Source organism: Sinohyriopsis cumingii, unplaced genomic scaffold, assembly GCF_028554795.1.
Source record: "Sinohyriopsis cumingii isolate HCF-2022 unplaced genomic scaffold, ASM2855479v2 utg003322l, whole genome shotgun sequence".
Classification (NCBI taxonomy): domain Eukaryota; kingdom Metazoa; phylum Mollusca; class Bivalvia; order Unionida; family Unionidae; genus Sinohyriopsis; species Sinohyriopsis cumingii.
This window is the reverse complement of record NW_028316456.1, coordinates 15,702-29,595: the sequence shown is the minus strand read 5'-3', so window position 1 is coordinate 29,595 and position 13,894 is coordinate 15,702. Positions and strand designations below refer to the sequence as shown.

The following is a 13,894-nucleotide window of genomic DNA, read 5'->3' as shown; positions in this document are numbered from 1 at the left end:
CGCAATGGCTGGACAAAAATAATTGTAAAAGAATTGATAAAGAGAATAAACAAGTCAAATGGTTATTGCGTATTGTTTCAATGCCTTACCTGTATATTGTACTTTAAAGTCTGCAGAATTTTCACGCATCTATACTATGACGTAATTTCCTATCCACCGGTTTACAGCTACATATTGTCTTCGCAATCTAATGTGAAAAGAAATTTGACTATAAAGTGTACTGTTCAGTTTTACTTGCTTCAATATTGTGTTCTTTCGAAAGTGAACACAATCAAGCCGTATACTAATACCTTGAATTATTTGTTTTCAAAATGTAGTTCTTTTAATTTTGTTTAACAGTCTACAAATTATCAAAAAACAACGAATAAGAGATCAATTAAGTTGAAGGCTTTAATCGAAGTTTCTTTAATGTTTTGATTTCGACGGCTTATAATAGAATCCCTAAAAGCAGTACACATTTTGCTATTGCAATAAGTTTCTTTACCGTGTTGGACCGCTCCGGTGGGCTAGTGGTTTGAGCGTCCGCCTCGGATGCGGGAGGTTGGAGTTTCAATTCACGGGCGAGTCGTACAAAGGACATAAAAATGGTATTAACAGCTGCCTCGCAAATAGTCCGATAAATCAACACCACAAATCTGTGTTGATACTGATGGACGATGTTGTGGTATCAGCCCCTCATCAGAGAATCAGCATCATCACGGGTGAAAGACTGATTTATCGGCATAAATCGCTAGTCGCTCAGCATTAAGAGGTTAGATATAGGACTGGTTGACCTTGTTTCAGGATAATGTGACTGAGTGGGACATCATGCTACATGTCTGTGTCATGATGCCCCGGTGCTAGAAATCACTGCGGACATCGTAGCGATATGACTCAAAAGATTGTTAAAGCTACGTTAAAAATTCAAATCACACTCACACAAACAATTATATATCTATATCTTTATCTATATCTATATCTATATATATATATATATATATATATATATATATATATATATATATATATATATATATAATTCCTTAAGTATATATTAGGACTGATGATCCCTTGTTATATTCTCTTGTTTATAGCATCATACAATGGATAAAGTCATGCATCGTGGATACATTAGATATGAACTCGTTCTCGTTTTGTAATGCTCTATCAGTTATCACATTGTGTACTCTTTATGTTGGTCACATTCATGTCATATGTAAAGTCAAATACGATTGAAATATCCATCAATCTCATATATATTGTTTAATGTCTCTTGAAGAATATTTGCAAACATCGAGACAAAGTGGACGAAGTAGAAACATGATTAAAAACGTTGGGCTCGTCCGGGATTTGAACCCGGGACCTCTCGCACCCTAAGCGAGAATCATACCCCTAGACCAACGAGCCGTGTCGAAAAAGAGAATGTGAAGATTAATGATGGAAGTTGTATAGTATAATGCAGCATATCTCTATCTTTTTATCATTGATGTATACCTGCACCAAGTTACTTTCATGTTTTATGATACAGCGTTGCAAAATCCATAGATGACGTTGGGTAATGACGACTGACAAGATAACGCTTGTGAAATGTGCTAAAACTGAACTTATCAGTGACGATCAGATGTATGATAAAGGACATTTTGGTAATAGTATTTAAAGGTTAAATTGCATCAAAATACTGAAACAGACTTTTGAAACATTGATAAACAGAATATATAAATCAAATGATAAAGCTTTACATGTTCAATGCATTACATGTATACTATATTTCACGATGAGCAGAATTATGTCACGCATTCTTTGTATTTTGTTTCCATCCTTCGGCTTACAGCAACGAATAGTCTTTGCAATTTAATGCGAAGTGATATTTAGTTATGGTGGATACTGGTCAATGATACATTACTTCAATGTTATGAATTTTTCAGACATATCGCTACGATGTCTGAAAACCATTATTCGATAACAACAAAATCTACTACAACTTATTTAGCGCCATAAGAGAAACAGAAAGATCTACATCCAATTGTTTTTGTGTGTTCCAGATTGTTGAAATTTCTGTTAAGTTTTGGGAACACTCATTGAAGAATATAGGTGTTTCAACGACTATGTAGTAATTGGTGTTGAAAGGCAATATTACTCGACTGATTAATGTGATGTATTATCTCATCGAAACAATGTAACAAATTGTTCAATTTCTACTTTCTTTGATATTATTTAATCTGAATATCGTCATGTAGATATGACGTTATTAGATGAAAGATACATACTATTGATTATCGAATTGTCATTGCTGTTTTCACTTGTCTAGACTTATACGTGACATGCGCAAGCTAATCTGCTTATCTATATTACAATTCTGACAGCTATAGAAAATGGACATCTTTAGAACTAAAACCATCATACATGGGATAAAATCGTGCGTCGCACAGAGATAAGAAATGAGTACCTTCTCGTTTTATAGCTGTTATACCAATCATCATTTCTATGTGTGCTCTTGATGATGGCCTTGATCATGTCATCAGCAAAGTTCGATGAGATTTAATTTTCAATATACCTGGTGTATATAGTTCTTAATGTCTTTTTTGTAGAATATTTGTTTACAGGTTTGGTTGTACTATCGTATATAAATACAAAGAGGACGCTAATTTTTCATGCGAATATCGTCTCGTTTTCTTTTATAAATAATTGATATAGCACCAAGTCACATTCACATAATTCTTTGTATTGAAAATGTGTGACCAAATATCACACATTCAGTCACAATATTTACGATTCTATTTCGTTGTCATTAGTGCAGGCCAGGTGTCTAATGTTTAGACCTTCCTGTTACTGAATTACATGCTGAACGAGAGTTATGATACCCAAAGATATAACTAGTTCCTTTGACCAACGATTTATGCTGTCGAATACACCTGTCACTCTTTAGGCACACATTTGTCTTGCACTGATGTTTTTGTCAATATGTCATTGTACACAAATGTTAATCAGACCTTTGTGTAGATATATACTTTTAGTTACATATATGTATTAGTGCATGTGACCAGGTTTAGCGGTGAGATGTTTTGTGCTATTTGAAACAATTAAAATGAAGAGTTTAGAAAAAAGTGAAGAAAGATTCGGCATTATAGTAACGATAGAGACAAAGTGGGCGACGTGAAACATAATAAAATATTGGGCTCGTCCGGGATTTGAACCCGGGACCTCTCGCACCCGAAGCGAGAATCATACCCCTAGACCAACGAGCCGTAGTTAAAAATTATATCTGTTCCGATAATTGCCTGTATGACAAGTTTAATAGTGTTGGCTAAACATTTAATGCAGCATACCTCAGTGGATTTTGTCATTACTGTATGGTTTTGCTAGCTTACGGTCAAGTTTTATGATACAGCGTGGCAGAATATATAAATGACATTGACATATGATAAGTGTCAAAAAACCACTTACGAAAAGTCCACAAAATGTGTCTTCGCTAAATACAACACCATCCCAGCTTCATACTGTTAAAACACTAGTTCGTTTACTGTTCTTTTTTAAAAGTTGCTTAGACATTCCTTCTTAGCAGTTAACGTTCAGGAACTAGTCAGTAACCATTGTGAGCATTGTGTAGATTTTCAGTTTCATCAGGGTCAGCTACCAAAATATAGCCATCTTAAGACGTATGAATATATCCGTTTAATTCGACCAACAGGAAATGCTTTCATCATAGCCGATCATATAAATTATTAGGACCAACTATACACTTGAACAAATAAATATATTTTCGTCATAACAATTAAGAAATGAATTATTATCTTTAGCATATTTTTTCAACACAATAATAATACCATCCCTTTAACCCAATTCAATAAAGAGATGCATAACAATATATGTTAATACTTCTAATTCAGCTTTGGGGTTCTTTAACTACTGTATTCAAATATTACATGGAGTACTTACACAAATGGTACTACCAGATGCCTCTTTTGGCGCTCAGCATTAAGAGGTTAGTGTTAGGACTGGTCGGCCTGGTGTTAGGATAATGTGACTGGGTGGGATATCATAATACATGTCTGCGGCATGATGCCCCACTGCTAGACATCACTATAAAGTGGCACATTGCAGGTATCGAAGCGATATGACTGAAAAACTGTTAAAGCTACGTTCAAAATCAAAATCGCTTCACATCACTGTTGTTTAGCGCATGGAATTCCTATAGATAACTCGGAAGAAAAAGCCAGCTTCTCTTGTAATCAATGAAACTGAGTGTTGCCTTCATGGAAATGTAAAACCTTGAGTCATTCCTTCCGGTATTTGGAGTATAAAAAAATATCTAAGCTGGAATTAACCTTCGAGTAGTGTCAAAGAATGAACTCTCCAACTAGAATTATGGCGGCTGACGCATTTTCATTGCTGTCGATTCAACGTCCCAGAGGCATGGTATCAAATGGAACAGAAGAGATAATCGATGCTTTGAATGGTGCACTGCTGTTATATGCACCAAAAGGTTTCGCATGACAATGTGTGTAAATAATCTTTACCACGTGCCTAACGACTTTTATTAAACACTCTTGGTCTAGATTTGTAGGCGTGATTTTGGCTATGATTGCTGTAGATATTTGGAAGAAGAGACGTGTAGCATCATCTCGGATAGGTCTTCATATATTTAATTCGTTAAGTATTAGCACTGATAATCCTTTTTTACATTTCCATGCTTATATCGTTATACATGGGATACAATTGTGCACCGTAGATAGATTAGAAATGTATCTGTTTATTCTTGTTGTTGGCCATGGTCATACCATTTGTAAAGCATGATAAATTGAAATGTCTATATATCTCCTGTATGAACTTTTAAATGTCTTTTGACGAATATTAGCTTGCAGACATGATTATAAGAACCGCTATAGCTACATTGAGGACGCTGATTTTTCAAGCGTATTTTGGCACCCTTGATTTTATATAAAACAAAATTGGTATACCAACAACTCGTATTCACATAATTACTTTCCACTGAAAAATGTGCAATAATATACCATATATGTAGTCAGATAATTTACGATGACACTACATTGACAAGTCTTTGTTATCAATATCAGATTGTCATTGTGTACAGGTGTTACTCAGAGCTTAGTGAAGAAATGTATATTTCATTGCTTATCTGGCTTGGCTGTTAGACGCTTTTGCTCTTTAAAGGAATTAAAACAAAATGTGGGCTTAATAAGTTTTAGTAAAGTAGGATATTATCGATGGCGACAAAGTGGGCAAATTAAAACATGATAAAATGTTGGGCTCGTCCGGGATTTGAACCCGGGACCTCTCGCACCCTAAGCGAGAATCATACCCCTAGACCAACGAGCCGTGATGATGAAATGTCTGTTCCGATAATTGTATGAATGTCAAGTTTAAAGATGGATGTTGTACGTTGTAATGATGCATACCTCGCTTTATTTATTATTGCTGTATGCCTTCACCAGGTTACGTTCATGTGTATGATCCAGCGTCGCAAAATCTATGAATGACATTGAGTAAATGACGATTGACAAGATAACGTTTATAAAAAGAGCTCAAACTGAATTTATCGGTGATCATCGAAGTTACATTTGAATGGTACATGCCCATATTAGATTTTCTTTAATGTTTTCATTGTAACCGCTTCTAAAATAGAATTCCCTGATAGCAATAGCCATTTGTTGTTATTGCATCAAAATTTGTTTCCAGTTTTCTTTGGTATTTTTGTTTTTGTCATGTTTTAGTTATTATCAAAGTAGCTGTATTTGTGTTTTAAAGTTGGAATTCCACAGAACTAGGAAATGTACATATAAATGGACAGTATCATATAATTAGTCCATTAAACACTGGATCGCGCTTGTAAAAGGCAATGTTGTCATCGTGTATACTTTGTAATCTCACGTAAACTAAAGATACTAATAGAAAAGATTTGGTGTAGTTACTTTTGGACTTATAAATACAATAACATTTCGTTGTGTTTAGCGCATGAAATTTCGATTGATGACTCGAATGGAAAAACCCGCTCGTCTAGCAATGAAAGCAAAAGAGTGTTACCTTCATGGAAGCGTGAAACATTGAGTCATTCAATCAGGTATTCAGAGTGAGTATAACATTATTTCAGCTGGAATTACCATCTTGTAGTTGCAAAAACATTACCTTTACAACTAGAATTGAGGTGGTTGAAGCTTTTGTATTGCTTTCTGTCAAGTGATATTCCCAGAGACATGGTGTAAGTTCCAACAGAAGAGAGAACTTTCCGTTGAATGTTGCATAGCTTTTATCTTATATAACAAAACATTTTGCATGCTAATGTGTCTTTGCAGACCTCACCACGTGTTTATGGAATGCTCGCCTGTTTCTCACTCCAATGAAATGAATCTGTTTAATGTTATATTGTTTATAGGCTTTCTGATATAACTATATCATGGATCTCCTATATGTAAATCATAATGACCATATTGTTTTCATCATATATAGCCTTTGGTTAGTTCATATTAGGTCCTTTGATTCATTTGTTTTCTTAAAGTCGACTGTCAAGTAATTTGTATGTGTAATTAATGATTACGCATTATACCTTAAGTAAAATGTCCTCAAATTTCTTTTCCCCGTACAGCGTTACCCCCGAGAGTCGTTTATTGACGTTTTAAGGTATATCCAAATACGCTGTTCGGTTCACCCAATGCTGCACGAGCAAAGTGCTTCAAGTGGGAAGATAAATTACCTTGAATTCTCTAGCCGTGGATTGCACCATGATCAGGGTATTTTTAAAGTCAAGTCACACAGTAATATCATTAAGCAACACATTTTATTTTGGAGCATTCCACTTTGCAGGAGTTATCTTAAGCCGTAGAGTGGTCTGAATCTGAAGGTCTGATTCTGGAAGTGTGAATTTGGAGGTTTCACAATGGGCCTGGATTTTGAGCTCTGATTTTGACTGAAGTTGATATCTGGGATGCATAATCTGGGATTCAATGTGCGATTTTGTATAACCTGTGTGCCGCTGTCAGTGGTGAACATGCCTCCGATCAATATAGTCTCCCGTGGTAAAGGACCAAAACTTCAAGACCAACGGCTCTGCAGTGTCTAAGGAGGTTTTTGATGGATTCTAGACAGAATGGGCGTGTCGGGCCATTAGTTTGGACTCAGAACGGTGGGAAATCGGAACGCACTTTTCAAAGACAAGATTGCCAGCGTTTGTATTTTGCTACGATCTCTCTGAAAATAAAGAAGCTAATTGAAAAGACTCGATGTGTTTCCTCTTGGACTTTGAAATACAATGCTATTTTGTTTGGATTACCGCATGGAATTTCGATAGATGACTCGCAAGAAAAGCTCAGCTCATCTTGTAATGAAAGCAAAAGAATGTAACCTTTATGGAAACGTGAGTCACTCTCTCGGACAGAGTAGATAAAAAATATTTTGGCTAGAATTATCCTTCCAGTAGTTGCAAAAAGATTACTTATTAAACTGTAATTTAGGTGACTGAAGCATGTTCATTACTTCCTGTCGATACAACGTCCTAGAGGTTTGGTTTCATTTGGAAAAGAAGAGATTATCTATTTAATTATCTATTAGCATTCATAGTCCCTTTTTAAAGTTGTTTATATTATCATGCATGACATAAAATTGTTCATCGTATTTAGATTAGGAATGAACTCGTTTTGTATACATTAAATCAGTTATCATCTTGTCTGTGTACTTTTGATGTTGACCATGGTCATTTCATCTGTAAAGTGAATATAGTTTTAAAGATCTTTTTGCTTGTAGGATTGTTTAAGCTATCTTCTGTATCTACACTGAGGACGCTAAGTTTTCAAGCGTATGTTGTCAACCTTGTTCTTATAAATAAGTGGAATAACACCAACTCAGTCACATGATTCTTTGTACTTAAAAGTGTGAAGCAAAATCGCATACGTTGTCACATAATTTACGATGCCGTTTCATAGTCAATTAGGGAAGGACATGTATGTAATGATTATACATTTATCATCAATCTGCCATTGTACACAGGTGTTGATCGAGCTTAGTGTATAAATATATATTTCATTACATATATTTAATTCATGCAGAGACTAGCCTAGCTGTTAGACGTTTGTGCTCCTTGAAGCAATTAAACAGATAGTGAGTTTAGAAATTTAAAGTGAAGAAAAATTCAACATTATTGTATCGATCACCACAAATTGGGCAGCATAACACATGATAAACTGTTGCGCTCGTTCGGGACTTCTCGCTCCCTATGCAAGAATAACACCCCTATATCAACAAGCCGTGTTGAAAATAAGATTTTTCCGATAATAACATGCGTATCAAGTTTAATTTTGTAAGGTGTACATTTTAATGCAGCATAACTCGATTGATTTATCAATGATGTATGTGTTTACTTGGTTACATTCATGATTTATGATACTTCGTGGCCAAATCTATACATAACATTGACTGATTATAAATGACAACAACTCACTTATGAAAAGTGCCCAAAATAAACTTAGTGACGTTTCAGAGATTTAAGAATATTTCTTACAATTAAGGTAAAATTAAAATGCGCGCGCAATGGCTGGACAAAAATAATTGTAAAAGAATTGATAAAGAGAATAAACAAGTCAAATGGTTATTGCGTATTGTTTCAATGCCTTACCTGTATATTGTACTTTAAAGTCTGCAGAATTTTCACGCATCTATACTATGACGTAATTTCCTATCCACCGGTTTACAGCTACACATTGTCTTCGCAATCTAATGTGAAAAGAAATTTGACTATAAAGTGTACTGTTCAGTTTTACTTGCTTCAATATTGTGTTCTTTCGAAAGTGAACACAATCAAGCCGTATACTAATACCTTGAATTATTTGTTTTCAAAATGTAGTTCTTTTAATTTTGTTTAACAGTCTACAAATTATCAAAAAACAACGAATAAGAGATCAATTAAGTTGAAGGCTTTAATCGAAGTTTCTTTAATGTTTTGATTTCGACGGCTTATAATAGAATCCCTAAAAGCAGTACACATTTTGCTATTGCAATAAGTTTCTTTACCGTGTTGGACCGCTCCGGTGGGCTAGTGGTTTAAGCGTCCGCCTCGGATGCGGGAGGTTGGAGTTTCAATTCACGGGCGAGTCGTACAAAGGACATAAAAATGGTATTAACAGCTGCCTCGCAAATAGTCCGATAAATCAACACCACAAATCTGTGTTGATACTGATGGACGATGTTGTGGTATCAGCCCCTCATCAGAGAATCAGCATCATCACGGGTGAAAGACTGATTTATCGGCATAAATCGCTAGTCGCTCAGCATTAAGAGGTTAGATATAGGACTGGTTGACCTTGTTTCAGGATAATGTGACTGAGTGGGACATCATGCTACATGTCTGTGTCATGATGCCCCGGTGCTAGACATCACTGCGGACATCGTAGCGATATGACTCAAAAGATTGTTAAAGCTACGTTAAAAATTCAAATCACACTCACACAAACAATTATATATCTATATCTTTATCTATATCTATATCTATATCTATATCTATATATATATATATATATATATATATATATATATATATAATTCCTTAAGTATATATTAGGACTGATGATCCCTTGTTATATTCTCTTGTTTATAGCATCATACAATGGATAAAATCATGCATCGTGGATACATTAGATATGAACTCGTTCTCGTTTTGTAATGCTCTATCAGTTATCACATTGTGTACTCTTTATGTTGGTCACATTCATGTCATATGTAAAGTCAAATACGATTGAAATATCCATCAATCTCATATATATTGTTTAATGTCTCTTGAAGAATATTTGCAAACATCGAGACAAAGTGGACGAAGTAGAAACATGATTAAAAACATTGGGCTCGTCCGGGATTTGAACCCGGGACCTCTCGCACCCTAAGCGAGAATCATACCCCTAGACCAACGAGCCGTGTCGAAAAAGAGAATGTGAAGATTAATGATGGAAGTTGTATAGTATAATGCAGCATATCTCTATCTTTTTATCATTGATGTATACCTGCACCAAGTTACTTTCATGTTTTATGATACAGCGTTGCAAAATCCATAGATGACGTTGGGTAATGACGACTGACAAGATAACGCTTGTGAAATGTGCTAAAACTGAACTTATCAGTGACGATCAGATGTATGATAAAGGACATTTTGTAATAGTATTTAAAGGTTAAATTGCATCAAAATACTGAAACAGACTTTTGAAACATTGATAAACAGAATATATAAATCAAATGATAAAGCTTTACATGTTCAATGCATTACATGTATAATATATTTCACGATGAGCAGAATTATGTCACGCATTCTTTGTATTTTGTTTCCATCCTTCGGCTTACAGCAACGAATAGTCTTTGCAATTTAATGCGAAGTGATATTTAGTTATGGTGGATACTGGTCAATGATACATTACTTCAATGTTATGAATTTTTCAGACATATCGCTACGATGTCTGAAAACCATTATTCGATAACAACAAAATCTACTACAACTTATTTAGCGCCATAAGAGAAACAGAAAGATCTGCATCCAATTGTTTTTGTGTGTTCCAGATTGTTGAAATTTCTGTTAAGTTTTGGGAACACTCATTGAAGAATATAGGTGTTTCAACGACTATGTAGTAATTGGTGTTGAAAGGCAATATTACTCGACTGATTAATGTGATGTATTATCTCATCGAAACAATGTAACAAATTGTTCAATTTCTACTTTCTTTGATATTATTTAATCTGAATATCGTCATGTAGATATGACGTTATTAGATGAAAGATACATACTATTGATTATCGAATTGTCATTGCTGTTTTCACTTGTCTAGACTTATACGTGACATGCGCAAGCTAATCTGCTTATCTATATTACAATTCTGACAGCTATAGAAAATGGACATCTTTAGAACTAAAACCATCATACATGGGATAAAATCGTGCATCGCACAGAGATAAGAAATGAGTACCTTCTCGTTTTATAGCTGTTATACCAATCATCATTTCTATGTGTGCTCTTGATGATGGCCTTGATCATGTCATCAGCAAAGTTCGATGAGATTTAATTTTCAATATACCTGGTGTATATAGTTCTTAATGTCTTTTTTGTAGAATATTTGTTTACAGGTTTGGTTGTACTATCGTATATAAATACAAAGAGGACGCTAATTTTTCATGCGAATATCGTCTCGTTTTCTTTTATAAATAATTGATATAGCACCAAGTCACATTCACATAATTCTTTGTATTGAAAATGTGTGACCAAATATCACACATTCAGTCACAATATTTACGATTCTATTTCGTTGTCATTAGTGCAGGCCAGGTGTCTAATGTTTAGACCTTCCTGTTACTGAATTACATGCTGAACGAGAGTTATGATACCCAAAGATATAACTAGTTCCTTTGACCAACGATTTATGCTGTCGAATACACCTGTCACTCTTTAGGCACACATTTGTCTTGCACTGATGTTTTTGTCAATATGTCATTGTACACAAATGTTAATCAGACCTTTGTGTAGATATATACTTTTAGTTACATATATGTATTAGTGCATGTGACCAGGTTTAGCGGTGAGATGTTTTGTGCTATTTGAAACAATTAAAATGAAGAGTTTAGAAAAAAGTGAAGAAAGATTCGGCATTATAGTAACGATAGAGACAAAGTGGGCGACGTGAAACATAATAAAATATTGGGCTCGTCCGGGATTTGAACCCGGGACCTCTCGCACCCGAAGCGAGAATCATACCCCTAGACCAACGAGCCGTAGTTAAAAATTATATCTGTTCCGATAATTGCCTGTATGACAAGTTTAATAGTGTTGGCTAAACATTTAATGCAGCATACCTCAGTGGATTTTGTCATTACTGTATGGTTTTGCTAGCTTACGGTCAAGTTTTATGATACAGCGTGGCAGAATATATAAATGACATTGACATATGATAAGTGTCAAAAAACCACTTACGAAAAGTCCACAAAATGTGTCTTCGCTAAATACAACACCATCCCAGCTTCATACTGTTAAAACACTAGTTCGTTTACTGTTCTTTTTTAAAAGTTGCTTAGACATTCCTTCTTAGCAGTTAACGTTCAGGAACTAGTCAGTAACCATTGTGAGCATTGTGTAGATTTTCAGTTTCATCAGGGTCAGCTACCAAAATATAGCCATCTTAAGACGTATGAATATATCCGTTTAATTCGACCAACAGGAAATGCTTTCATCATAGCCGATCATATAAATTATTAGGACCAACTATACACTTGAACAAATAAATATATTTTCGTCATAACAATTAAGAAATGAATTATTATCTTTAGCATATTTTTTCAACACAATAATAATACCATCCCTTTAACCCAATTCAATAAAGAGATGCATAACAATATATGTTAATACTTCTAATTCAGCTTTGGGGTTCTTTAACTACTGTATTCAAATATTACATGGAGTACTTACACAAATGGTACTACCAGATGCCTCTTTTGGCGCTCAGCATTAAGAGGTTAGTGTTAGGACTGGTCGGCCTGGTGTTAGGATAATGTGACTGGGTGGGATATCATAATACATGTCTGCGGCATGATGCCCCACTGCTAGACATCACTATAAAGTGGCACATTGCAGGTATCGAAGCGATATGACTGAAAAACTGTTAAAGCTACGTTCAAAATCAAAATCGCTTCACATCACTGTTGTTTAGCGCATGGAATTCCTATAGATAACTCGGAAGAAAAAGCCAGCTTCTCTTGTAATCAATGAAACTGAGTGTTGCCTTCATGGAAATGTAAAACCTTGAGTCATTCCTTCCGGTATTTGGAGTATAAAAAAATATCTAAGCTGGAATTAACCTTCGAGTAGTGTCAAAGAATGAACTCTCCAACTAGAATTATGGCGGCTGACGCATTTTCATTGCTGTCGATTCAACGTCCCAGAGGCATGGTATCAAATGGAACAGAAGAGATAATCGATGCTTTGAATGGTGCACTGCTGTTATATGCACCAAAAGGTTTCGCATGACAATGTGTGTAAATAATCTTTACCACGTGCCTAACGACTTTTATTAAACACTCTTGGTCTAGATTTGTAGGCGTGATTCTGGCTATGATTGCTGTAGATATTTGGAAGAAGAGACGTGTAGCATCATCTCGGATAGGTCTTCATATATTTAATTCGTTAAGTATTAGCACTGATAATCCTTTTTTACATTTCCATGCTTATATCGTTATACATGGGATACAATTGTGCACCGTAGATAGATTAGAAATGTATCTGTTTACTCTTGTTGTTGGCCATGGTCATACCATTTGTAAAGCATGATAAATTGAAATGTCTATATATCTCCTGTATGAACTTTTAAATGTCTTTTGACGAATATTAGCTTGCAGACATGATTATAAGAACCGCTATAGCTACATTGAGGACGCTGATTTTTCAAGCGTATTTTGGCACCCTTGATTTTATATAAAACAAAATTGGTATACCAACAACTCGTATTCACATAATTACTTTCCACTGAAAAATGTGCAATAATATACCATATATGTAGTCAGATAATTTACGATGACACTACATTGACAATTCTTTGTTATCAATATCAGATTGTCATTGTGTACAGGTGTTACTCAGAGCTTAGTGAAGAAATGTATATTTCATTGCTTATCTGGCTTGGCTGTTAGACGCTTTTGCTCTTTAAAGGAATTAAAACAAAATGTGGGCTTAATAAGTTTTAGTAAAGTAGGATATTATCGATGGCGACAAAGTGGGCAAATTAAAACATGATAAAATGTTGGGCTCGTCCGGGATTTGAACCCGGGACCTCTCGCACCCTAAGCGAGAATCATACCCCTAGACCAACGAGCCGTGATGATGAAATGTCTGTTCCGATAATTGTATGAATGTCAAGTTTAAAGATGGATGTTGTACGTTGTAATG

At 35.0% G+C, this 13,894-nt stretch overlaps 6 non-coding genes across 6 annotated transcripts; all 6 read right to left on the bottom strand.

Annotated features, from left to right (window-relative positions):
- Positions 1-1,314: 1,314 nt before the first annotated feature.
- Trnap-agg (transfer RNA proline (anticodon AGG)) lies at positions 1,315-1,386 on the bottom strand. The gene has a single exon. It is a non-coding gene; the product is annotated as a tRNA-Pro (tRNA).
- Positions 1,387-3,152: 1,766 nt separating this feature from the next.
- Trnap-cgg (transfer RNA proline (anticodon CGG)) lies at positions 3,153-3,224 on the bottom strand. The gene has a single exon. It is a non-coding gene; the product is annotated as a tRNA-Pro (tRNA).
- Positions 3,225-5,244: 2,020 nt separating this feature from the next.
- Positions 5,245-5,316, bottom strand: Trnap-agg (transfer RNA proline (anticodon AGG)). Its single transcript has one exon. It is a non-coding gene; the product is annotated as a tRNA-Pro (tRNA).
- A 4,505-nt stretch (positions 5,317-9,821) lies between these two features.
- Trnap-agg (transfer RNA proline (anticodon AGG)) lies at positions 9,822-9,893 on the bottom strand. The gene has a single exon. It is a non-coding gene; the product is annotated as a tRNA-Pro (tRNA).
- Positions 9,894-11,658: 1,765 nt separating this feature from the next.
- Positions 11,659-11,730, bottom strand: Trnap-cgg (transfer RNA proline (anticodon CGG)). Its single transcript has one exon. It is a non-coding gene; the product is annotated as a tRNA-Pro (tRNA).
- A 2,020-nt stretch (positions 11,731-13,750) lies between these two features.
- Trnap-agg (transfer RNA proline (anticodon AGG)) lies at positions 13,751-13,822 on the bottom strand. The gene has a single exon. It is a non-coding gene; the product is annotated as a tRNA-Pro (tRNA).
- Between the last annotated feature and the right edge of the window lie 72 nt (positions 13,823-13,894).